The following is a 27629-nucleotide window of genomic DNA, read 5'->3' on the forward strand; positions in this document are numbered from 1 at the left end:
CTTTCAGCCTTTTCTAGGTATAACACTGCCTCTATCCCCTTTGACAATTCCTTCTTTTCCTCCTCTTTCTCTCTTTTACTATTCCATAACCTACTGTCTGGTCTAGACATAAAATCCTAGGAGACATGTATTGTTTATTTATTCTAGAGATTTTTTTCTCTCAGCTCTTTTGATAAATCCTATCCAAATAAATAAAAATTAATCTGTAAAATGGTTGTTTAAAAATAATGCAGTCAAAGTCTTCTGTAGGGTCAATAGCAGCAGAAACTTGTGAGATAGTACAATCAAAAAAGGTTATTGAAAGACCATCCTTGAATGTTTGTTCCTGGGCTCTCTGAAGGACTTCCACAAAACTTGCTGTTAGTCCATCTGACACTAGGAGACAAGCAGGCAGTGCACGGCTGAATTTACTTGAAGAATAGTTGGAAATTTCTCAGATCTGGGACAACAATGGACATTTGCTGGCAGAGGCATTTTAAACTTCATCCTTTTGAAGTTCAAGGCATAGTTTCCATTGGCCAAAATGTTACCTGTACTATACAGTCAGGCTATAGGTAAAATACCATATTCCCTACAACATCACTTTATACAAGGATCACTTGGTTTTGTGTTTGGTTGGGGGTTTTTGTTTTGTTTGCTTGTTTTTGTTTGTTTCATTTTTTAACACGTCTTTGCAGTCAAACAATAAAGGCCATGTTTTACATTTACAGGATTAAGTAATTTCTTCACTCACAAATTTACAGTTTAAAGGACAGAAGGGAACAACATACTATCATCTAATATGACACATACCAGAGACATTTATCCAGCTGTTTCAGTAATGAGTCCAACTTGTGTGTGCTTAAAATAATGCATCATCCAGTAAGGCATCTAATCTTGATTTGAGGATTTAAAAAATGTGCCAAAGTCAGCCTACTTTTGTACTCCAATCTTAGATTTGTTAAAAAAAAAAACAAAACCAAAACAACAACAACAACAAAAAAAAAACCCAGGTCCCATTTCTTTTTTGAATTTGTCTGTGTCTAGCTTAATGTTAGGATTTGTTGGTTTGTTTTTCTCTGCCCTACTAAAGACCTCATAAGCAATGGACAATTCTCTTGAGGTGTTTACAAATAAGTTAGTCATCTCTTGGTCCCCTCCTTGATAAGGTGAGGAGACTGAGCTATCGATACATTAGTCTCATCTTTGAGATGTGTAAGCTGCCCTCTGTCATGTTCTCTTCTGAGTCCAGTTTTCACCCCATGGCTGTGTACAGAAACAACTGAGCAACACAGAGCCCCTGTGCTTTGCTGATGCCATTTTTGGTGCCTGTGCTTTCCCCAGCTGGGACAGAGCCTCCTCTCTTACCCATAAGATATGCTCTCTGGAGCTGTTTAATTTTGGCTTGTGTTCACAGCATTTTTGGGGGAATTCCGTCATATAACTGAGCCCAGCAATCTCTGTATGTTCCTATTTCCTTATGTGAACAATCTGCAACTTTTTCTTAGAGGAGGATGCTACACAGCAGCAAGTTCTGGAGAGCTCTTTCATTCAGCTATAAATTTGAAGAGATTTCTTTTCTTTTTTTGAAACTCCAAACTTTGAAAACAGCTGTTGTCTCCATTTGAAAGAACACAGCATAAATAAGCCATTTATGAAACTGCGTAAGTGTGGGAAATTGAATAATGTTTCCAGACATTTGGACCGGGATTGGTGTGAAGTTCTTTGAGGGATGAGAAGCTTGTTTATTTTGTTAAGACCAAAATCAGTTCAAAAATACTGCCATCAGCTTAACCAGTGTAAGAGGATGTTCCCACTGTAGCCTTCCTCCATATTGCAACTGAAGACTTCTTGAGGCTGATCATGGATTCCATTCCATTTGGAGGACTTTCACATGTTTTAATCTATTGAGATCTCTGAAACCCTCTCCTCTTTGCAAGTCCTACTGTGTAATCTCCTTCTTCTGTGATTCACTTCATAGGAATTCCTGAATAAGTTTTGTCTTCAGTTTTACCAATAAGTGATGCTCTTTGTGATCCCCTGAGGAGCTGTGAAGCTCAGGGTAACTACTTGCTAGAGAAATACAGGAGCAAAGGATATTGGGAAGAGGGCTAAAGCAACTCAGATGTGATGCATTTGTTATTATGGGGCAGTAGGAAAAGCCCTTTCCTTTACCCATCACAATTTTCTTTTTCATTAGCCTCCTGATGCTAACCACTGAATAACTTCTAAAGTAAACCACCCATAAATATTGCACGAGTCTCCAATACTAAAAGCTGATAAAGTTTATAGCACTTATAAAATAAATAGAAGGAAATGCTTTTCAGTTTCCTATTTACAGGTCTCAAGAGAGACCTCAGGTATGATTTATCACTTCAATTTTAACTGTATTAGTCTCCCCCTGTCACATACACAAAACTCTTTTCCTTGGTCATTCTTTTTTTTCTTACACACAGCTGCTTCCTCTTTTCCCTGTAGACGTGCTCACACCCACACAGCCATTTGCCCTCCACATCCTTTGCTAACAGGCAGGAGACTGTGCTCTTTTACAGAGTATTGAGTGCCATCAGTTTTCACCAGAGTCAGCAGGCATAGAGGGTTCTCAGCATTTAGTGAGGGGCTCTTAACCACACGTAATTCAAAGGAAAAAGCTACTTTTTTCAAGTGAACATGGCACATGGCCAAAGAAGGATTAGAAAAGAGGGAGGCAACATTTGGACGTGGGTGGATCATTAAAGCACAGAGAGTATAGTTAACATAGGGTATGTTTCTTTTTAGGGCATTTCTATATGCTTTCCAAGTGTTAATGGTTCTAAGCATGCAGCATTCATCCTCAATTGCCAGCACATTGCACTTGAGCAGATAAATGGACTGTGGCTAATAACACCTTTTTTCTTGGAGGAAATGAACATCATTCCTTCTGTTTTATAAAAGTAGAGGCACACTTCTGGCCACATATTGTGAGTCTGAATTAGCATTTTATTTTGGTGCAAAGGTGCACTTCTGAAGTAAATATCCCAGTTGTCCCCATTTAGTTTATTTTCCCATTTAAATGGAAACTCTTGTTCCAGAAATATATCTGCTAACAGGCATTCAACCCATGGGGTCAGACTACAGCTAAACCAACTTAAACTCCCCAAAACATGTAAATGTGGACATCAGATTGTCAGTGCCAGTGCTTTGCTTTAGAGTTCCATTCCTATTACACTGCAGCACTAGCTAATGTGTCAAGCCACATCACTACCACAGCGTTTGACATCACTGCATCCTAACTGCATTTTCTGTTCTAATTCTACATTAAAAACCAACCAAACAAGAATGCCTTTCATGACTGTGACTGAAACAAATACATTTATGTTTGAAATTCCCACAGACTTCACTTCCAGGGTTTTCCTTCCCAAAACATTCAATTGATACTGCAATACGAAGAACAGTAAAAGAGACCACAAAAGCCAGAAGTCCTCAAAACTGGAGTCTAATTTGCTCCAGGGAAATAAAGGAATTAAAACTGCTGCTTCTGATACTGCTTATGTTGAGCTTTCCATTTCCTTATCACAGGAGGGAATCTGAAGTTTAGATGGTATGAACCTGCTTGCTAGAAGAACCCATATTGAATGGATAGGTGAGGGGGGTACATATAATGGAAGAAAAGTTCAACACAGAAGAAAAAAGAAATGACAGCTGAAAATATCTGTATGCAGTGAAGGGGGAATTCTTTAAAAGCAAATGCTTCTTTTACTAAAAAAAAAAAAAACAATCCAAGCAAACTGATGTGGGGTGAAGAGTACTGTGTAGACATACAGAATTCTTCCTCCAGGGTGTCAAGAAGTGGCATTTCTGTTTGAAATTTGCAAAGCCCTTCTTAAAATTTCTTCATATATTCTCTGATATTGGTCTCTGCACATGAAAGGCCACTGAGAAAATGTTACTTTCAGTGAATTATGCTCTATTGTTTGGCTGAGGCTCTGCCTCGCTGATCCTCCCTGTTACAAAATATTGCCTTGTCAGCATTGGCATTCTGGAGGGCCTGTCCAATTCCTCTCTAGTTGCCATTTCTCTGGCTAAGGCTTTGCTGTTCTCGATGAAGGAGCTCTCACCTCTATAACATCTGATCAAACCACTGTCCTTTTGTTATTCAGTCTGTTAGGTAGCACAAATAAACCGTTCGCCATTTACTGCTTTATACCCCACTGACCATGCTGTTTTCTCATATTGACAGCAACCACAGATGTACTTTTCCACCTGCTCAGGACAAAGACAACTAGTCAATTAGCATTAACTCCTTTCTAGTTCAAAGCTTACTCAGTCTCTGTGGTCGCAGAGAACCACTTCTGGACACAAAAAGTAGTATTCTGGTTTAGTTCATCATTTATCATATCTGACAAAATTGACCTGCTGGATAATACTGGCATCTATTAATTATATTCAGGAAATATTGAAACTGTAAGAAGAGAACTGTAACTTCAAATGACTTAAAATTCCACCATTTAATCCCCCTGTTGCCATCTTGAGACCATCAAGCACAAGGTTTGTTGAACCTACAACCCAGACATGTAAGTGTGAAGTCCAAAGACTCTCTATAATCAGTGGGGAGACACAAGAGGCTACACGTGATGTTGCTTCCATCTACTAGAGACACCTCTTAGGATGAGATGAATGCTTCCTAGGTCAGGAAACTCATTTGTCCATGTGGCCTGTATTGTTAATAAAATGAGAAGACTCCTTCAGAGGGGTGATTCAAAGACAGATTTTGCTGCTTTGTGATGCAGGAAGAAGCTGGAGAATGCACAGAGAAGGCCAGTCTGTAGTCACATGTCTGGCAGGTAGTACCTCTCCATGCAAATGCTTCTCTTTCTAAAAGGTATCACTGAGAGTCAGAAGGGTGGTGTCTTTTGGTTGCATCCATCCCCTGGTGAATAAATTATTGAGGATTTTCAGAGCAATAAGGGAATTCCTAAGCTTCTTATACAGTAGCTGCCCAGCAATTCTTCCTTCTCAACCTTCTCAACATGTCTCATTCCCTGTCTTTGTCAAGGCCTTTCTGCAGTTCGTATCTCCTATGGCAGCAAAGAGGTTAATGAACAAGCCACCCACCACAGTCTGCTTAGGACAAAAACAGATTCAGGTGCTGAACTGCCTGGCAGGTACTGCAATGCCAAGTCCCAGAGAATACAGGAGCAAAGCAGAAAAGGTGCCTGATCACTGAGGGAAATGAACAAGGCCTGGAAATGGCTGGGGGAAGCAGTCTGACCAACAGCCATCAAAAACTGGGTGGATTTATTAGCCTGCCAAGAAGCAGCTGGGTGAAAGCAATATGTAAAATGTAAATGACAGTAAGCAACGTGAGATATGGAGCTCTGTAAATAGCCTCTAAAGACCAAGTCTGATGTGCCAAAGCCTTTATTTGCAGAAATCAGTTCTCTCACCAGTCAGAGTAAGGAGGATGGACTGAGCTTTCCAAGAGCAGAAAATGACATGGTCCTATCAAGCCATTTAATTCTGTGCATCCTTAAGGTAAATCATGCCTCTTGATGAGCGTACCACTGTTCACAAAGAACTGCAAGCACTACAGAAGAGCCCAGTCAAGGTCCTTTGGTCCTGCAGAGAAGATTGATAAGGATCACAACAAACAGAATTTTTCTTCCTGAAGCCTGAAAAATTTGGAACAGGATACCAAGCACTAATGTAGGGTTTAAATCCTTCCTGGTTCCTCTCCTGGAAGAATGGCTTTTTGCAAGCTCAGTAATCTTCCTTTATCATGCTTGCTCCAAAAGCTGAAGGATATTCCCTTGCTCTGACAAATAGATAGGAACAGCAAGCCACTGAGACCTGTACCTTCCTTACTATGCCTCAGCACAGGACTGGTAGAGAAAAAATATCAGCATGGAGACTGTTTCACGCTCCATTCAGCCATGAGCCTCTCCACTGAGATTGCCAATGAGAGTGAGTATAACAAGCTCCAAAGAGCTGTGGTTTTAGTGGTATGGGCACCTGCCCACTAGGAAGTGTGCTGAAACCTCTGACGCATTTCACAGGTTCCACCAGAGACCCATCAAACAGTAATAACATTCAATCACTGCTAACCAAGGCTGATTTCGGACCAAATGCTTGGAAGTGAAAATGCTTGGTGATGGCCTATCCCATCACCCACCCCTGCCATAAGTCAATTATACATTGCAGTATTTGAAACCAATAAAACAGAGCTTTTTATTATATGTCATGGCTTTCTTTGGAAGGTATTGCAACCACAGTAGAGTTTGGAAATTCCACACATAACTTATTTTATTTTCTTTAATGACTCTATCCATATATATCTTGTTACTGACCTTTTTATCCACATGATGTTGCTAAAAGGTTTTTTTTTAATTGCAAAGAATATATTGTTTCCTTGTTTCAGTTTGGCAACAAACTATATAATCTTGTTCCTTATTTAGATGCATTTGCTCAGACAGCTTTCATACTGCCCACAATTAGAATCCACCCTAATTCAAACACCATCACTTATTACATTCTAACCCACTCAATACAATGCAGTGGCAGAGACGTCGAGGCATCTGTTGAGAGGACCTAATGCCAGAGTCTGAGCTGTGGTTTGGTCCCATGAAGAGACCTGCACCAGCTTTAAGGCTGTCCAGTCACTTCAGTGGGCAGTCAAATGCCACCAGATGCAGATTTCTTACATATGACCTATGAGTCAGCAGGGATTTGTAGTGATATGGCCTAATCCAAAGTTAGTTTTACACGGGGACAACCTGCTGCTGGGTTCAGCTGGCTTTGAAACAGGCCCTTAGATAAATAAAGCAGATCTTGACTGGAGCATAGGTAACTCTGTGTGGTGAATAACTTTATAACCCTGATGTTTCCCAGAGAGAAAACATCTGTCAGCACCCCATTAATTCCAGGAAGAAGGAAAATTTCAAGACAAAAGATGAAAACTGTTGTTTTAGTTCCAGCTGCATTTACCAGATGAGTATATTTGTATGAAATTGTATATATACAATTTCAATGCTTCAGTGGAAAAGAACAACAGTCCTTAAAAGTGAAGGAAAGCAAAAATAAGAGTGGCAATTTTTTTTATTAAAAGAGGAAAGGGATGAAGGGTGAGGTGATAATTAAGGACAAAACAGTATAATGCAAAAGCACACTAAATAAAAAGATATTTTACCTCTGTCCTAGAGAGGTTAAAAACAAACAAACAAACACACACACACACATACACACAAACAAACACACAAACAAAATCAAGGGAAGCCATTTAGTGATTATAAGAAAACAGTCCTTGAGGGACAGGGAATTGTTTCTCTGTGGCAAGATAAGGATCAGTTCCCAGCCCAGGCTCATCAGTTCTTCCTCTTTCTTGACCCTCTCACCTCCCTTCCCCCTTCACCTCCCCCTTCACCAGCTGCGGCCTGCCATCCCTCTGCTGCTGCTCTCCCCTCATCCTTTGCTGTCTTTTTGACTTTTCGCAGTTCCCTAGCAACAGCTGTTTGCAGCTGACAGGAAGAGCTGTGGACATTTTGCAGGCAGAGGGATGGGCAGGGCTTGGTCTCAGCTCATGGGTGATGGCTGACCCCAGGAGCAGGGGACATGCAGCAGCCCCAGGACAACAATTTCTTTACCGATATCTGGTTACGATCTGAAACGGGGGCATCACTTAATTCTTAAGCTTCTACTGTTCTTCTTACTGGTTAACAAAAGGTTACTCATTCTGCTTCACTGGAAACCCTTATTTCCCCTTGCCAAACGCTGGGCCTTGCCCAGTGGAAAAGCCTGTCAGTCATCATCAGGGTGGCAATCCCATGGTAGGGATGTATGTATTCAAACATGGCACAGGCATCCCCATTCCTCTCATTAAAAGCAACAGCTCTGATTTTCATGTGCTGGGCGCTGCCCTGACAGCCCTGATGTCCAGCCCACCTTGCTGCTGGAGGCTGTTGCTTCTGGAGCAGCACTGGAAAATGTGTGCTAAAGCTCAGCCCTGCATGTGTTAGCCAGAGCCACCACAGGCTGCATGTGGAGACAGCCAAGCACCCGGACACACAATCCCCTTCCACTGGCTCAGCTTCTGTGACAGCAAGGCTCTGTCACAGGGGAGGATGGGCAGCTGAGGGCAGCAGCATCACTGCAGTAGTTACTGGAGCTCAGCTAAAAGAGTGCTACCCTATCATTATTATTGATGATATTGTTACTATTATTATAGCTATTGTTGTTGTAATCCTCTTTTAAGTTGCCCCACAGAAATCAAACTTGTGTTACTTTATATAGCAGCCATTCCCTCACTACTCACGAACATCTCCTGTCAGAAGTGCTGGAGGTATTCTGGAAAGTATGATGTAAGTTTTTAAACCATTTGATAAGGGCTTTTGAAAACTGGACTCCAAGTCATTACACTGCAATAATTTAGTTACTCTGGAATGGAAAAGAACACCAGCTGAATTTGTAAGGTGGGCACATACTTACATCAACTTATAATGCCAAATGATCAAGGTATCTGAAAGATTACATGAAGTAGTTATTTCAGTTTAAAACAGAAGAAGAAAAGAGACAAGGTTTCCTCCATTACCCAACAAAACAAGTGGCAATGTTTTTTAGCAGGCAGCCAGGGATGTTTGAATTCTCTGATAGTGCCTTGATCACAGGCTTTTTTCGTCCTGATTATTTCCAAGCTTCTTAACTATCATGTTGAATAAAGGTGCAGAACTGTCTTGCATGATGGAAATTATATGTCTGGCTGTTGTGAATCTAACCTCATTCTCAGCCTTGTCTTCTTCCAGAGTGGTGTTTTGTCTGTGCCTTGTTCATCCCTGGATGGGCAGGGGCTTGGCAGCCCTGCCAGCTGGTGCACCTTATGCATGAGACACACCAGTTACCCCACCTGCCCCCACCTGGCACAGCATCCACATCTCTTACTTTCCCTGTTCAGCACTCCTCTCAGTGTCCCTCTCTGGCACCCTGCATGTCTGCCAGCCAGCTCTGTCCAGGGTTCGAGGTCCCATGGCAGGAGGGAGGCTGCAGCCCCCACAGCTGCTACAGGGTATGTGACTTCCAATGCCCACGTGTGTTTTGGATAGGAGCAGACCTGCCCCTGCCCATCCCCAATTGACTTAGCATACTACAGTGATTTAGACTGCCCTAAGGTATGCAGCAGTATTAAGACAAACCCTCGTGAAGGATAACCAGGTGCCTTTTTTCTCCTAGCTGGAGAGGCCCAATCTGCACACTGCCTTGGTTGCCCTCTACATCAACAGCAATCATAATTTGAACTTGTAGCCCCTTCTCCTTCCTCTACCATTTCCACCTTCCTAGCTCTGCCCCTGTGCCTCCATTTCTATGACAGTAATCTCTGCTGCCTGGAGGAGCTGTTTTGAAGAGTAGAATAGGATACAGATGGGTAATAGATGGGATGGAGGACATATGTGTCGGCAGAAGTCTGCTTAGGTAGAGAGAATGGATTGTGGGGTTTAGGGAAGGTAGCAAATTAGAAATGGAGTCCATGTACTCCAGGGAGTAAGAAAGGAGTAAAGGGCATTGGGGGAGAAATGGTAAGAGATGTGGAGGAAAGGTGACAGACCCTATTACCTATCTGTCATCTCCTATAAATTTGAAAATTTCACTGCCAACCTCTCTTGTTCACACATCTCCTGAAATCTATATTGTTTCCATCAGACTGATGACAAACAAAGTGCCACTGATCCTTCTCACCCTCCCCCACTTCTCAGCCTTTCTTGCCTTTCTCCCCTGCTACAGAAAATCACTTTTCTTGCCCAAAATGTGCTGGCAGCAGGAAAATTCTCTGAGGCTGAAAAACCTTGAGATACTGTGGTTGTGACCTGATGTTTGGGAGCTTACCTCCCAGCTTCTCATTATTTTTTTACACCAGCCTCACAGGAGCAGGGCTGTGACTGCTCTGACACCTCTGCAAACAGCATCTCCCTCTCTGGTTCTACCACCAGCCATAGCTGAGACCTCTCTGTTGGGGTGAAAGTAAGCCCATGTTTTATGACCACACATTTTTGCCTTTTTTTTTTTTTTTTTTCTTCTGGTCCCTGTTCTTCTGTAAATCTCTATTCTTTTTGTTCTTTAAGTTGGTTTTTTTTTTTTTTTTTCCGGCAATAATAATTTTTTGTCTTCTCTGTAGTCCTAAGCTTGTCTCTCTGTCAATCACCCTGGCTTAGCAGCAAACTAGTTAAGTCTAAGTGCCCTCATTAGACTTGAAATGAGATTAGTGGTAGAGGACAGGAGTTTGCACTTCTCAAGTAACATTTTATGCTACGCATTGTCTCAGGTAGAGAAGACTGCTTTATTTATACAAGCTCATATTTTATAGCTTCTCTCCCAAGTCAGAGGGAAAACCACTTTTGTTTCCAAAGAAATTCTTATGTTCTTAGAACTTGAATATGCCATTTGGGCCACATAAATGTACGTTGGCCAGATGTTTAATATCCTTGTTTCAATGTGTTTTGCTGACAATAAAAGAATAATGAATGTTCCTTCAGGACAGCTTGATGTAGATTAGGATAAAACAAATGCATTTTGATTTTTGAGAGTGCAGAAACAGCAGACACGAAAAAAATGAATGAAATGTAAATTCTGTTCTTATTTTTCCTCTGTGAACTTCATATTTTATCCATAGATTTGAGTACAACATGCATTATGAGTTGACCAGCCATATACTGTAAAAACAAGGCAAATACACACCTCAAGCCCAGTCAAAATGAATGCCACATAAATCACCCCATATAATGAGTTTATTGAATCTGCCCTTCCTAGCTATATTCAGTGGATATCTTCAGCTGCCTTCCAGCAAGGCTGAATTTGGTGAGGTGACAATCTTGAGTGTTTATGTATTCCACCTATTGAAAAGATGAGTGTTAAAAAACACTGACACTACAAGTTCTCTAGGAGTTACTGGGTGTGTGTTGGTGTACCTGAAAGCAGCATTAAGCCTACGATTTATGGAAGCAGTTTAGTACAGCGATAAGCCTATCAGAGATTAACACATACACACAGAGTTTCTGCATTTTGTAAACTGCCATAAATCCCCCATACTGCCACCAGAGCAGATAATGTCTTCTTGTCTGCAATAAAATACACTCTTTCTAAATCTGGTACCAGAGATATTTATTCCTTGCACAGCTCAACCATATGAATAAAGAAGTCAGAATGACTAGATCAAGTCCAACACAAATCTGTTAGTATGCAGAGTATTTTATGTCATACGGCGTTATTCAATTTCCATGCTCAAATATGACATGAGACAACATATTGGGAAGTTGGAATATGAAATCCTCCATCCTGCTAAAATCATGGTGGTCTACTCATGTCACTGCTTCCAACAGAATTTGTGTCTGGGCAAGCCTCAGTTGTATCAGTGCTGGTATTCTTTTACAGAGCATGGACTACAGATGAAACTGGAAGGTGAATATCGGCGTACTTGAAATGTATTGTGCGGCTAGGGCTGGTCCCTAATGGTGTATTATCCTCTAACTATTCACCTCCTTCAGTCCTTAATGGCATTGCAAAAGGGAAGAAAATGGTCACAGTGATGCAGAGCAATAACCACCACCAAAACCTGAGCTGTTGTCCTGTGTCAGACAGCACTGCTTTTCACCAGAGGAAAGGGCACTTAGCTATAAAATCAGGAAGCACTTTTAAATAAAATAGAAAAAAAACAGTGTTCTGAGGTAGGGCTTAAAATGAGCCTGGGACTGGACCAGTTGGCATATGTGAGGTTTGTGTGGCATCATTTGGGAGTTAAGAAATGTGAACTGGTTTTTTAGCAATTGCAATGGGACCAACTTTTCCTCAACTTGTGCTCCCTCTCTGTTCTGCTGTTGTTTATCTTCTTTTTTCGGCAACTAGTTCTTCTGAAGAACAACTCCTCTTTTTTTTTTTTTTTTTTTTTTAATAAGATATTGCAGTATACATTATAATAAAGACCTGATCTCTGTTATGACACAAAGATCATCCAGCAAATTATAAAAAGGATAAATGGGTGAAGATGGAAGTACCATCTCTGGAATGAGATATAGGGATCCAGTGTCATTAAAAGCTGATGTCACTAAAAGTCTCTTTAGGAAAAGCCTCTATTTCCTCAAGGTGGGGTATGTTTGTGTGGAAGCATGTAAACCTAGAAGACTCTAGTCACATCCTGCATTATGAAAGATTATGTAAAACCATCAACAGCAGAGGCATCCATTCTGTGTAGCCAGAGTCCTCTCTGTGACAGTGGCCAACAGTGGTACCTTGCTAAGAGCAGAGAACAGGGCCAGCATATAGCAACTTCTGCCCTGTGTATTCTTCCAGTCTCCAGAGAGTTTTGGCTTAAGAACTCCCTGAACAATACAGCAGCAGAGCTGCATCATGTAGCTTCTGATGTTTGCTTCTTCCAGGATTGTACTGGACTAGTTCTGAAACTCACATGAAGTTCCAGCACCCATTAAATCCTGAGAAAAGGTTCTCCAGAGCTTAACTGTGCATTACATAAAGGAGCTGTTTCTTCACTCCACTTTGAACCTGCCACCTGCCTGCCTTGAACATGCGCTGTGTGATTCCAACACAGTGTTTCTGGGCTCTCCTGCAAGCTGAGGCAGAGGAAATTGTGTTTGCAGACTCAGCAGTGTTAGGTAGCACACAGCAGCATCAAAGAGCCACATAGGAAATGGTGCTATTTTCATACCACTCCTCTTGGGCTTTCAAGAACCCAAAGGCTCCTGGTCTTCTGGTCCACCTTATTGATTGGATCTGGCTTTCTGGGTTTTGTGGATGGATGTACATGATGGCAAGCCTCTCTGGCAAAAGAAATGGCCTGGCTATCCAAAAGGAATTAGAAGAGTCTGTTAGGTTTTTCTTCATTCCTCTGATTCACAGACATGTTTCATTTCACCAGCGAAAAGCCTTGATGTGACACAGGAGGTTATTCAAGGCCATCCCATGGCAGTGCAGCTGAGTAAAAAGTATGGTTTATAGCCCCACTAGCAGCTGAGCATGCTAAATACACAACACTCTTGCCAGCATGAAGAAAGCATGTGGCTCCAACAGCTATTTCATGGTAAACGATGGAATAGATTTTCCAAGCTGTACACAAAACTGTGCAGTACAACCTCCTTCCTCCCTCTGAATTGCTCTGCAAGGGATGTAAAGTAACACAACAACCACATTTAGAGCCATGTTAAAGCCCTTCTGATTTTATGATAAAGGCTGTTGGTATAAAACCCCCCACCTATTACATGCCTTTTCAGACCCAAGTATTGCTTATTGCACAAAGGCAAATGCAAGCTTAGGTCTGCCAACACCATGCCAGTCTTAAGAAGATGAGAGTCTTGGTTTGTGGCCTGCCATGTCCTCTCATGCTCCTTGCCCACTACAGGCAGTCCCCTGCAGGGACAAAACATCAGGCAACAGAAATACCAGCAAAAACTGTGCACCCATCTAGCATTACACTCTTACTTGGCTTTGTTGACTCTCTCCCAAAACCATCTCTGTTCCTGTCTAAGAGAAATGAGGCCTCTTCTCTTCTTCTTCCTGAACATCACCAAAGGGGGAAAGCCCGTATGGTAGTAAAAAAGTGTTGTTAAAGCACACTAGAGGTTCTAGCTGTTCCGGAATATTTGGAAATTTGTGTGAATATAGAACCAAAAATGACATTCTACAGGTTTCAAATATCACACAAATGATTGCTGCACAGAAAGTGAGTGAAAGAGGGTTGTATATTTGATGGCTGAAATACTGCCAGTCTCTCCCCTGCTACGAAACATGTTCATGATGCCTAGACATAAAGTTCAGTGTTTCATTCCATCTCAGTAGGGATTTTATGACTAAAGTGTCGAGGATAAGAAAAGACCAATTTGTAGTTTTATTGATCAGGCTAAAGGTCAGGGGCAGACATGTAGGTCACGGTGCTTCCTCTGAACAGACACAGGACCAAGCACCTACCTTCTGAAAGCTTAAGAATGAGGCAGGGAGGGGGAACTTACACTGATGAAACATCTCAGCTGAGATGTCAATCATGACCAAATTGGACAGGCACAGAGATGGGAGGCCTCACAACAGCCACAGCTTTCCCCCATGCCTGCACACTCTGGCAGAGTGGCCTGTATATGTGTTTGCTGATCTGTGATGTGGTATATGGGCAAACGCCAAGATGCCATTTAATATAATAAAGACATAATTCATGCTGACAAAGTTTATGAGATCAGGTTTCCCAGTCCTAGCTGAACCACATAAAGCATATACTGTCACTACAGGCATTTTGGCTGAAACAGTAGGGGCTTCTGCTTCATGGAGATAGCCTGGAATGTATTTGTCACCACGGCCCACTCTGGGCTGGCTGCAATAGTAGAATAACACAGAACTGCATTGATTCATTGTTGGGAATTTAAAATGCCATGAAGTGAAATGGTTTCCACAGCAATGTCAGTTTTTCTCCCCTACTTACATTAATTTTGTCCTCATTTGCCCCTTTGAATTACTACTGAAAGTAAGACTTGGTCTCTGTAGCATGTGCTGTTTCTGGTCTCTCTGTGTTATGATTGCAGTGTAAAGCTGCTTATGGTTGAGACTGTGCTTGCTATGCACAGCTTTTATTAAAGATGGTTTAAGCTGACTTTTGTTCCTGCTGCTTCTGAACCATGCCAAGAAGTCATCTTCATGCCTCTGGAAGGTCCCATGCCTGTCCTCTCTGCTTAACCCACTAAGAGTAGCAATAGAAGGAGGCTTTCATACTTTCCTGCCATTTAGGATAGATATATGCAGGCAAACATTATTGCAAGTGGCTTCATTTAGGTGTTGCTTTTCTTGACCTTATTTCTTCAGGTGAAGCCTTTACAAAACAAAAAAATGGGTTTTGTTTTATGGCAAATCCAATCTTTGTGTACAAAGAAGAAAGAGTCACAAATGACAGGCTAACACAGCTAAGCTCTTAGAAAAGGAAACCGAGAGCTAAAACCTTCCCTTTTGCTTCTTTGCCCCACATTACATTGGAGGTAAACTAAGACTGAAAATAGGCAGTGCTACAAGCCACTGAAGATGGTTTATCATTGCATGTTCAAAACTTCTCTTAGGTGTTGGTCCTATCATCCTGACTGTAAAATGGCTTGATTAGTACCCCACTACTTCACTAAATTTGCAATGAAGGAAATAATAGTGGTCATTTCTTGGTATCTGATCCAGTCTTGTGGCAGGGAAGGTAGATGACAGCTATGTCTGTGTACTAGTATCCATTTGAGCCCTGTTTTCTCTGAATTTGGAATTAAAAGAGCCTGTTAAAGGCCCTGAGAAGTATAAATTTAGGAATTCAGGTGTGTCAGGAACTAAGAAGGTCTAGATGATGTTGCACATGCTGAACTGGAGAAAAGACCTACTTTCATTCACATTTTCTTATTCCAGATCTCAAATTGGCTGTTTTTTTCTCTGCCAGTATGATCTTCATCCTATTGATTTTTGAAATTCAGACAGTGCGGCATGGGTTTTCGCCCTCCCCGGCTGCATGCAGCTCTTGGGAGCCCAGCTGTGGCGTAGCTTCCACGTGCCGCTGGGGTTTGCTGCCGCAGGTTCCCAGACACGGCTCCGTGTCTCGGACACGTGGGCTGGCCAGCCTCTGTTACCGTGCGCTAGGGATCCGGTAAAGAGGTAAGGAATTGTCCATTTACTTTAATTGTCCATAAAGGAACGGTTTATTGGTCACGTGGCGCGGTTCGATGGAAAGACGCAACCGCTCCCGGCACTTGCATGGGAGAAATGGCGCCTGGGTGCAGGGTAGGATTTTATGGAGGGGTGGGGCGAGAGGATCCACGGCCTGCCATCAAATAGGGGTGGCTGCTGTGGCGGTGACGCCAGCAACAGCGACCAACCAGAGAACCCTGCAGGGGCGGGCACCGAGCCTCGGGCTGAGTGGGGTTGTGTGGATTGGGGTGGCAGGCACAGGGTCTCCCGGGGCCGGACGGAGGGGGTGGTTACAGGAGCGGCAGAGGGGGAAGATCCGGCAGCAGGCAGCGTGGGGCCAGAAACCACGGGGGGGAAACAACACAGGGGGAGCGCGGGGGTACACAGGACTCGGCTAGCTAACACAAATAAGAACCCCTAAAACCCAATCCCAGGATGCAACAAGACAGGATCTGTCTTTATCACACATATACCTTCTAGAAATCTAATTCCTCACCTTCCTTTTCATGCTATTTTTCTCTCTTCTACCTTGCTGCTACACAGCTTGGTGGCTTCTCGGTGCATGCTCCACTATCAGTCAGCTGGAGCTTCTTCCGGCCACAGCGATTCCATGACTGTGGTCAGCTGCAAGAGTCAAAAAAACCCCATGGATGTCTTGTCTAAGAGCTCATTCTAAAGAAAAAGTTGCAGTCATGTGATAATACAAAATCAAATAATAGCTACCTATACCTCAGTTGCAATCTTTATGCCTGGCAGACTTAAGAATCTGATGTAACTCTTAGCACTCATCTCCCCTTGATCCATACCTTTTCTCTGGACTATGAAGTTGAAGAGCTCACCTACTCTTCCATAACAAGGATTGAATAGCCTAGGCTCTGTGTGTACTCAAATTATAGCCTCAGTTCTCCATTAGTGTGTGTTTCTATCACCTTCACTACTTACATATTTGAATGTCTGCTAAGTAGGTTGTTCTAGGAAAGAAGAAGAAAGGGTCATATTTACTTAGTGTAATAAGAAAATAGAAGAAGAGCAGAAAATTGAGAGCTGCCAGCAAATCAACCCAGGATTTTGCAGCTGAGGGGGGTTTGCATTTAACAGCCAAGCTATTAGACCACATCAGATCTTCTAATTAGCCAACAGCAGTCGGGGAGAGATGTTCCCTGGGTGAAGCGAAACAGCAGCTACAGTGTCTGTGCTGTTTCATATCAGGGAGTGACCCATCAGTGTGAGGGTTTGGGAGGACAATATCAAAGAAGGAGATCCTACACTGCAAATTGTTCAGATTATGAAGGAGATGGGGTAACAGGCAGAGATCATTAGAGGAAAAACATGAGGAAGGAAAGCTGGGGGGTAATGGGCATCAGTTTGATTTAGAAGAGCACAGACAATAAAGTAGCCTTATGTACACAGGCAAAATTTTAGTCTCAGAAGCATCTTATTGGTACGGAGAAAGGCTCCTTTTGATCTCTGATGTATAATTGCTGGTTAAGGACACACTGAACTATTACAGAGAAAGTGGGCAGAAGGATTTCAGCAGTCATATAAGGAGGGACATCAGATCAGGATGAGATTTGGAAAAGTTGAAGATGAAGGCAGAAGATAGTTTTGGAGCTAGAAGAAAAGAGAGTTAGAAAAAAGAGTCAAATTTGAAATTGGGGCCCAACTTTGACCTTATAGGCAGAATAGGTGTAGTCTCTCAGAGCTGAAAGTGGAGATAATTTTCTGCTAGCCAAGACAGTGCAGTTGAGATAAGGGTGGTGAAAAAGACAACATGTTCCACTATGGACAATTAGTGAACACAGCTGAATTTCCTGTTTTCAACCTACTTTTAGGACATCCTTTGGCATATGTTTCCAGCACCAGGCCAACTCTCCAGGCTGGCACACAGATGAAAGCAAAGCCTGACCTGTTCCCACAGGATATGCTGTCACCTGTGCATTTTACGAGGGCTTCTGGAGCCTTTCCCTACTCATGCTGCACAGTGCATCTCTTCCCCAGGGAGCTGTGAACAAATTTGCCTGTGTGGGCACACATGGGAACAATGCAAAAGGATCTTCAGTGCAAAGAGGCTTGGGTGGGCTAGTGACAACTTTTGCCACAGAGAGGATGTGTTACAACCTCAAGTGAAAGCAACTTCCATATTTAGGTCTGTATCTCAGGGTAGGTCAATGCCATCTCATATTAAAAAAAAAAAAAAACCTAAACAACAAATATGTGTAAGACATTTTCCTTTTTTTTTTTCAGTGGATGAAGGACAATTTTATCACCTGAGGAAAAGCCTGGTTCATCTCTCCAGAGAAGGGAAGCCCTCACCAGAACATACACCTGGGTAGGGGAGCCACAGAGCCACAAGGGTTGGCAATTTTTGCTAAGTGGTTGTTTCAGAGGCTATGGTAGCAATATGTAACATTTCTGGTAAGTTTTTCATCTGAAAATCTTCTTGGAGGTGAACAGAGAGGAGAACAAAGCCCTGAGCTCAGCTCCATATCCCACTTCAGGGCAAGCAGACAACTCACCTACACCTCTATTTTAAAATCATAGAATTCTTAGTGTTGGAAAAGACCTTCAAGATCATCAAGTTCAACCATTAACTCAGCACCACCATGCTTCACACTACTCCATGTTCCCACGTACCACATCCAAACATTTTTGAACACTTCCAGGGATGGTTGCTCAACCACTTCCCTCAGCAGTTCCACTGTTCACAGTTCACTCTTCCAATGTTTGTCCATCCTTTCAGTCAATTTATTTTCTAATATCCAATTTAGACCTCCTCTAGTGTGACTTGAGGCCATTTCCTCTTCTATCACTGGTTGCCTGGGAGAAAAAGTCAACCCCCACATGGATACAGCCTTCTTTTAGGGAGCTGTGGAGAGTGATAAGGTCACCCTGAGCCTCCTTTTCTCCAGGCTAAACACCCCCAGCTCCCTCAGGCACTCCTCACAGGACTTGTGCTCCTGACCCTTCACCAGCTCCGTTGCTCTTCTCTGGACAGGCTCCAGCACCTCAATGTCCTTCCTGTGGTGAGGGGCCCAGAACTGGGCACAGGACTCGAGGTGCAGCATCACCAGTACGGGGAGACAATCACTGTCCGGGTCCCGCTGGCCGTGCTATTGCTGAGCCAGGCCAGGATGCCGCTGGCCTTCGTGGCCACCGGGGCATTTTCAGGGCATGTCCCAGGCACTGGTCCCCGCTGCAGCGGCGGGACCGAGGAAGTAAAAGGGCTGCCATCGCCTTCCCCGGCGAGGCCGCGGCGGCCGGGGCGCAGCCGGCAGCTGCTCGGGGCCGGTTTCCATGGAGACGGCGGGGGGAGCCCTGGCGGAGGGGACATGTCTGCGGAGACGTGCGGGGGGAGCCATGGCGGCGAGGGGCGGCGGCCTTAACCCTTCGCTTGGGGGCCAGAGGCTTCCCCGCGGGCAGGGCAGGGAGCCCGGGGCGCTGGGGCGGCTCCGGCTCCGGCTCCGGTTGGCACAGCTCGGCGGGACGCAGCCCTAATGCAAGGCAGTGACAGGGTGGGCAGCGGAGGAAGGGGAGGATGAAGAGCGCGTGAAACTGCTGAGCCCGGCTGTCCCTTCCATGGACGCCTGGCCGGGTGACTGCTCAACACAACCATCCTCCGCGGAGATCTCCCGCAGCAGGCTTAGGGAAGGCACCAGCCATCCTTCCCATTAAATATTTAGCAGTTTAACCCAGCCGCATCCTCTGGTGGGAGCGCCGATGGTGCCTGTGGTCACGCTCCAGTGTAGGAATACAGGGTGCGGGAAGGTGGTGGCAGAGCTTGGAGTGGCGGGCAAAGCCCCAGCAGGACTGCACAGGCAAAAGAAACTGCCTGTGTGTGAGTACACGGGCCTGGGCTTCGAACAGGAGAGAGTTGCACAGTTCAGGGTGGTGGTTACCTACTGAGAAGTGCTTGTCACCATGGTGACCAAGCAATACCGCATCTGCCTGGGAGTGGAAAGCAACAGTCCCAGGGCTTTGCTGTTTGAGACCAGTGGGTTAAATGCAGCTGGCTTCACCTTTTGAAGCCAGGGATCACAATCTGTGTTCAATTTGTATATATGCCTATGATGCAAATTGGTTGGAATCAGCCTGACACCAACACAGTAGCTATATACATACAAGGAGGACATCAGAAATGTGTGCTGGTGTCCAGTGCAAGCTGTGTCTTCCTAAAAGAACTGTTCAAAAGTGTTAGCAGCAGCCTGGAGTGCACCAGGGCACAAGGATGGAGGTGGCAAAGCTATTGTCTGTCTAGTACTTTGAATAGTAAACTCAGTTTTATCTGAAGATTAAGATGTGTTGTTGCCATTGGGGCTGGGACTCACCAAATTTTAGCTAAGGGCCTTCAGGACAACAAAATATCCAAATTTATGTTTTAGGTAGTTAAAAGTGCATCAGTGTATATTTACATATTAGTTTAACATAAATCTGTTGAATTTTAAGCCAAAATATCTGATGAAACTTTATTGGTTAGAGGTTAGTGTTTTTTTCATTTGTTTGTGATGCATTCAAATAACAGTTCTAGCTGTCCATGTTCAGGCATACCAAGAGCTTTCCTGGTGTAATGGAACTTGGGGATTTTTTTTTTGTTGTTGTTGTTGTTTGGGTTTTTGGTTGTTTTTGTTTGTTTGTTTTGGTTGTTGGGGTTTTTGTTTGTTTGCTTTGGTATTGGGTTTTTTTGTTTGGTTTTTTTTTTATTTTGGTGGGGTTTTTACTGGTTGGTTGGTTGGGGATTTGGGGGGGGGTTATTTGTTTGTGGGTTTTTTTGGGTTTTTTTTTTGTTTGGGTTTTTTTTTTTTTTTTTTTTACGTTTTGCCCCCAGCATACCATAATTTGATAAAAAGTTGTTACTGCTCCATGCAAACCTCGGTCCTTTTCAGGAAGTCATAAATATTCATTCCAAAAAGAAAATTCTCTAAAAGCCCTCATCATTGGTGGCTCTCAAGAAGGTTAACAGCAAACTCCCCTGACCCTCTGGTAAAATTCTCCGTTACTGCATGTCTCTCAAAGAAGAGGGTAGCTCCTAAACATGATCTAAGAGACTTGTCTGGTTATTTACTGGTTCTGATGTGTGGCAACTCAAAGGCTTTCAGCCAGAAGGAGGGAAACAAAAAAGCCCAAAAACCCCAGAAAAGAAAAGAAAAAAAAAGAGGAAGTTGCGGAAGGAAGTTGCGGAAGTTGCGGAAGTTGCGGAAGTTGCGGAAGGAAGGAAGGAAGGAAGGAAGGAAGGAAGGAAGGAAGGAAGGAAGGAAGGGAGGGAGGGTATTCATCCTTATCTGAATCGCCTTAGGATCATGGAGAATGAAGTTTGGGTGATGGAAGTAGTGGCAGATTCCTGAAGCATTTGGGGAGAATTTTGTTGCAGATGGACTTTTGAGTCCATGAACTGCTTGCACTTCAGAAGAAAATGCCCATTAGGGAGGTGAAAAACACCACTCCTGTGTGATCTCCTCACGGTGTGTCCAGCTGATAAGGCAGTGCTGTGCTGTGAGCACTTGAGCGTGCCCCAAATGAGCTGGGGTATGTGAGCGTATCCAGGCAGAGGCAGGATCCCCAGAAGGAAATTAGCCATATTAGCATAGTGTGACACTGAGGTTAATCTCCCCCATTTCTGAGCAGAATTCGCTGGGTCTCCAAGCACATGTGGTTATATTGTTTCCAGCTCTGTAGTTATTTGGGACACAACTGCCCATGACCAACTCCAGGAAAAGTAGGCAGTAGTTGCATGAGGTACTGAAGCACCACCAACCTTGCTGTCAGCTCTACCAAAGCTGGGTTGGCAACACCCCTTAGAGAAGGGCTGAGTTGGGTACAATAACATTTATGGCTGAGGATAATGGTCTCTCAAAAACATCCTTGTTGCATCTATTTTCTTACCTTTGGAGTGTTGAGAGATACAATTCCAGTTCCTTTCTGCCTTCTCTCCTTTCCCAGTTCCTTTTCTTTCTTTCTCCTCTTCTTACACAGGAAAAGTGCAGCGGAAATCTCTACATCAAAACCGAATTTTGCCTATACTCCTCAGAACCCACCAGCTGCCTCTGGCACTGCCTTGGGGGATCTCTGCTTGGTGTAGCCACATCCTTTGAGACCACCCAGCTCAGGTATGTTTGCTGTAGCTAAACCTGGCAGAAAGCCCTGCTCCCTGTCACCCTTCCTCCCTTCCCCTTCCCAGGACACTGAGAGAAAGGCAGCTGCAGCAGAATTACCTGGCTGCTTTTCAGAGCAATGTATCCCAGAGCAGTGAGGCAGTGGCCTCAACCACTCAGTATAATTAAACTCAAGCATCATTTTTGTGTAGCCTGTGCTGTGGCAACTACAGCAGTTATTCCCATTCAGCTGGAAGGTTTAGAAGGCAGAGATGTGGTATTTCACAAAAGATCCTCCTTGTAGACAGAGCCTTAAACCATTTCATTGAATGAAATACTTTCAAGTAGCAAAGAGTATCAGAAAGGGGAAAAATGCACAGGGTAGGACCACACTATTTCTGGCTGTAGTTCAATAATAGTTCTTGAGGCAGCACCTGATATACTGTTAGGGTGAAAAAGGTTTTTTATACCTAGTGCTTTGGCACCCTGATAGCATCTCTGGTTTTTTCTCTCATTCTCTCTTGGGTCCCAGGAGAAACAATATAGTCTTCCCTCTAGTTAAAGAGAGTAGGGGTTAATTGCATAGACAGGTCACTCTGTTTCTGCTGAAGTTGAAAAGCAAAGGGCTTGCTAATTCATGCACACAGACAGGAGGATATAGCAGTGTACCGTCAGCCATTCCAGGGACCATCAGTAAGGCAGGGTGAAGCAGCTTGGCACAGTACTTGCAGCACTTGCCAGAGCAAAACTCTGGGGCAGGATAGCAGAAAGAGAAATGCTGATAAAGAAAAGCCAGTCAGAAGAGAAGGGAAAAGCATAATAAAAGACAGGGGATCAGATTGCTTGGTTGTGATACATGACCCTAAATTCTTTTAGCACCATTATGGGAAAAGAAATGTTGTGGCCACAGTACTTTTGCATCCTAGCTATTCTGGACTCTTAACACATTTAATATACAAGCCAGGTAGTACAAATTACCAAGGACAGAGCAGCAAGAACAATCTGGATTGTGCCAAAGGGACTGTGAGATCCCTTGCCGCTCAGGATGGGCTCTATGTATTTTATGCTGGAGGTCTTGAGACAGACAGCCAGGACCTGGGTCATGATTTGCTGAAAGGAGCAGCAGAACTGGAGAGACTAGAGTTGGAGCTCCTGCAGTGCAGGCTTGGACTTCTTCAGGGCTTATGGTTTGAGTACTGCAGGCAATGAATGCAAAGGAAATTTGACAACTACCCTCAGCTAGTGCAAGAGAATAATATCACGTGAGTCTTACATAATGCTTTCCAACACGAGATCTCATATCTGTATCATTACTGATAGATTTTTGCCTTAAGAAACAGATACATGGAGAAGGCAAGTGAAGCTGTCCAAAATTGCCTGATAAACTGGTGGTAAAACTAATAGGAAACCTGCTGCCTCACACTGCCAAACTGAGTTCACTTGTCACACACAAGGGAACAAAACATAAGGCTGCTGTCTTCCTCTCAGTCCTTCTGAGCTAAAGGAGAAAGCTCTCTCTGAGGCTGTAGATACTGAGGTGTCCTATGCCAGGATGGCAGATGCCTGCGCTGTGTGGCTCCCATGCCCTGTGGGGATCATTGTCCAGACAGCATGTCTCACTTTGCAACTGGTCTGAGGTATTCCTTCCTCACGTGGAATGGCAAATGGTGGGGATGTAACTAGATTGATCTCCCTTGTAGGCCTTTCCCTGGGACTTGGTACACAGGTTCCAGATGGTACAAAGCCCCTGCTGCTTGGATCTGCACAAAAACCTGTGTCTTCTTCAACCTATTTCACAACAGATTTGGCTCACTCTTGGTCGGTTGCTATTTGTACAAATTAAGCTGAGCTGCCAAGAACGTTTGCAAACAGTGAAAAGCAAAGTGGGATGTACAAAGCAAGTCAAAATAGGTCTCAAATCTGGCAAAATGCCTGCAGGTGCTTATAACATTTGACTTACTCTAGCCCATGTATTACCCACCCACACAGTCATTCATCCAGCTTTTTCCTGCCCTCACGCCCACACACTCACCCTTCACAGATTCATTCACCTTCTCTTCCTCCCACCATTTTCTCCTCCAAACACAGTCATTCCCCCACACAAATATACCCTAGACACACTCTTTGTTCCCCACATACAAGCACACACATTTTTGAGTGCTGAGTGCAGTGACTGTAGGTGGTGTGTAGCAGACGATGCTGTAATCTTATACCTATGCTGTGAAAAAAGCCTTTGGGATTAGTGAGCTGAGAGCTCTGATTGTTCTCACTTTCACGTCAAATACCACTAATCCAGTTTATGGGGCTGACTGTTCCATCCTTTCCTGAACTCTGCCATTGTTTTCCAGGGAATGTCTCTTTCTGCTGGTCTTCCTCCTACTCCACTTTGCCTCTTTCTCCCTATGCTTTTCCTTTTCCACGTTGCTGCCCTAGACCAAGGTGTTTCAGAGAGCTTGGCCATCCCCTTATCTCTCCATGACCTAACACTGGCTCTGATTACCTCACTGAGAGGATGAGCAGGGATGAGCAATGAGCCTGCCATGCAGCATGGGGCACAGGGCAAGAAATCTGGCAAGGTATAGTGAGGTCAGAGGCAGAGACGGTAAGTGGTGGGGTGGATCTTGCTGCCATCCAAGCAGCGCTGAGTCCACCTGGCATCGAGCCTGCCTCTAATGGAATGTGACCCACCACTGGGAATGAGCTCATCTGTAATCCACTTAATTGAGTTTTATGAGCAGGATTCTCACATTGGGGAGCCAGCCTGCCTTCTTCCTAGCACTCACCCTCTTTTGCTTGCTGCCTGGGGAGGAAAAGGGGAGTGGGGGGTGTGTGCACTACTCCACCGAGCTGGTGGTAGTCTGGCTTCTGATTTTCTGCCTGCCCTGGAGAATGTGCAGGGGGCTGGACAGACATGCTCTTCAAGACACCCACTGCCTCATGGTGTAATGTTTGCTTCTGCTGCAGCATGCTCGAATTTCCATGTGACTATTGGTAATGCTGTCAGGACTGCAGAGCCTTAAGTTTTCCCAACATTTTGGTCTCTGTGCAAGCGCTGAGTACTCGGAGGAGATGCTCTCATGTGTGCATGAACCACCTTAACTGTGAGTCCAAGTGTGATGGGGCAGAGTCACTCTGATCTCACTCATCCTTTCAGTGTGCAGTGATCTAAGTAGTGAAGCTGACAGGATCCTGTAAGAGCCTTTGTTTACACTGTAATGTCTTGCCATCTTTAGCATTTGCATCATCATTTGTTTGTACTATGTGAATTGGTCACATAAGAATCAGCTAACAGAAATTTGTCTGCTGTCTGCCAAGGGATTTGCAGGCTTGAATCTGTCTGGTGAAAGATGCAGCCTTTTCTCTTAGTGAAGCAGAACAAAGGGAGAAAGTGAGGGAGAGAGGCTTCTCCCCAGGGGAGTGTTACTTTCCTTGGAAAAGGCTAGTAGAGACCCTCTGGCATGTGAAATTTGGGATATATTCCCTTCAGTGCTGGCATAAATGTCTGTATTTGAAATAAGTACTGTCTGTCACTTCTGGTCTACTTTGTAGAAGAAAACTTTTCATGGTTTCAGATCAAGTGTTGCATACACATTGCAAAGCAGTAGCTCAGCAGTTTCAAAAATCCATAACTTTAAGGAAAGGTCATGGCTTATGGAAAGGGAAGTGTACTGACATGTTAACACAAAGCCCATAACAGACCTGTGCTGGGAACAGCAGGGTCACCACTCTGTATTCAGGTGTTTCTTAAAATCCCCAGACACTGGATTCATGTAAATACATGATAGTAAAAGATCTCATTTTTGTAAATGTGTGTTTTTCATCTTCACAGTTGCAGACAATACTGAAAAATTGGACCAGAAGAAATCTGAGGATTCAAAACACAGAGAGAAAATAAAAATAATCTATATGGATTCTTCTATATGTGGTTTTTTTTTTTTTTTTTTTTTTTTTTTTTTTTTTTTTTTTGGTTTTTGTTTTGTTTTGGTTTGTTGTTTTTTTTTTTTTTGTTTAATTAGGGTTATGTTTTTTTGTTTTTGTTTTTTTTTTTGTTGTTGTTGTTTTTGTGTTTGTGGTTTTTTTTGAATGGCATGTGTTTTAAACCAATCTGACCCAGAGGTACAATGACATTCTATTGACATCCCAATGCTGAGCTGCTATAATGACTGTTCAGGATGGTTCATTGTAACTGTACTGCAGATGAAGTGCCTGTTTTCTTCCCTTCTGCTTTTTGAATTCAGGACTCTCTCAATTATAAAATCATGGAATCATAGAATAGTTTATGTTGAAAGGAACCTTTAAAGGTCATCTAGTGCAATGAGTAGGGACATCTTCAACTAGATCAATCTATTCAGAACCCAGTTCACCCTGAACTTGAATATGAGCTCACCCTGAAGTCACCCTGAACCTTGGATATTTCCAGGGATAAGGCATCTACCACCTTTCTGGGCAACCTGTTCCACTATTTCACCACCCTCATGATTAAAAATTTCTTCCTTGTATCTAGTCCACCATCTTGTATTGTAAACCCACTACCCCTTGTCCTGTCACAACAGGACCTGCTAAAAAGTCTGTCCCCATTTTCTTATAAATCCTCTTCAGGTACTGAAAAGCCTCATTAGGGTCTTCCTTCAGCCATCTCTTCTCCAGACTGAGCAGCCCCAACTGTCTCAGTCTTTCCTCATAGGAGAAGTGTTTCAGTCCTTGGATTGTTTTTCTTACCATCGCCTGGATCTGCTCCATCAGGTTCATGTTTTTCCTATGCTGTGGACCCCACAGCTGGATACGGTGCTCCAGGTAGGGTCTCAAAGCAGACCGGAGGAATAGAATCCCCTCTCTTGATTTGCTGGTCATGCTGTTTTTGAAGCACCCCAGGATGTTCTTGGCTCTCTGGGCTGAAAGTACATAGTGCTGGCTCAGGTCCAGCCTCTGATTCATTAGAGTTGCTCTTGATCCCTTAATTTCCCAATCTGGATTGAAACTGGGTTGCCCCAACCCAGGTGCTGGATGATGTATGTGTCTTTGTTGAATCTCCTTAGGTTCTAATGGGCCCACTTCTCAAGCTAGTCAGGTCCTCTGGATGGCATCCCATTTTTCAGGCATGTCAACCACACCACTGAGCTTCCTGACATCTGCAAACTTGCCGAGGGTGTGCTTGATCCCCTGATTGTATGGATGAAGACATTATACAGTAGTGGTCCCAGTACAGACCCCTGAGAGACACCACTTGTCACTGGTCTCCATCTGGACATTGTGCTTGTTTTAGTAGTTGACTACTATCGTCTGGATGGGATTATCCAACCAGTTCCTCATCAGCTGTTGTTTTTCAAAGAAAGTATTTTTGTCTCAGAGTCACCTACAATGCAAATCCAGCCAGCTCAGCAATTCTAATGCCTTCCTTCTTTTTTCTAGACTTCTGCAAAATAAGTACTGCAGGAATTAAACATTCTTCCAGTACCCAGCATCTCACTCACACATTTCCCCTCTGTCCCAGCTCCACGTACACATATGTGTGAGGAAGGGCTTTACTCACACAAAAGGACTCCAGTACTCTACTGCTACCAACGCAAAATTTGTTGCAAATCTCTGAAAGACTGATATTCAGTTGGACAAACTTAGACAGAGACTGCCTTGGAGTCAACAAAGATACTTTTTTTCTTTCATACTCTTTACTTTAAAATCTGCAAACAGTCATCCCAACATTATGTGAAGTCTCCAAATGGCCATGCAATCTGGATAGAGGTAACACTGTTCCGATGAATCCAATGCTGGAAATATATTGTCCCACTTAAATACATTCTTCTGTTATGTCCTTTCACTGTGAAACTCTTGACATGATGTTCGATGCTATTTTATCCTTTGAGTAATACTTAGCTTTAAAAATGGTAGGAGGCCCTTGGTATT

The 27629-nt window shown here is 43.6% G+C and overlaps 2 long non-coding RNA genes across 2 annotated transcripts; one reads left to right on the top strand and one right to left on the bottom strand.

The window, feature by feature from the left end:
* Positions 1 to 14586: 14586 nt before the first annotated feature.
* LOC128783965 (uncharacterized) lies at positions 14587 to 18331 on the bottom strand. Its single transcript, XR_008429303.1, has 3 exons — positions 18277 to 18331; positions 16139 to 16266; positions 14587 to 14800 (listed from the first exon to the last, which is right to left on the bottom strand). It is a non-coding gene; the product is annotated as an uncharacterized LOC128783965 (long non-coding RNA).
* Positions 17934 to 25639, top strand: LOC128783964 (uncharacterized). The gene is made up of 3 exons (XR_008429302.1): positions 17934 to 19873; positions 21610 to 21743; positions 25558 to 25639. It is a non-coding gene; the product is annotated as an uncharacterized LOC128783964 (long non-coding RNA).
* The last annotated feature ends 1990 nt before the right edge of the window (positions 25640 to 27629 follow it).

This window comes from Vidua chalybeata, chromosome 2 (genome assembly GCF_026979565.1).
Source record: "Vidua chalybeata isolate OUT-0048 chromosome 2, bVidCha1 merged haplotype, whole genome shotgun sequence".
NCBI classification, from domain to species: domain Eukaryota; kingdom Metazoa; phylum Chordata; class Aves; order Passeriformes; family Viduidae; genus Vidua; species Vidua chalybeata.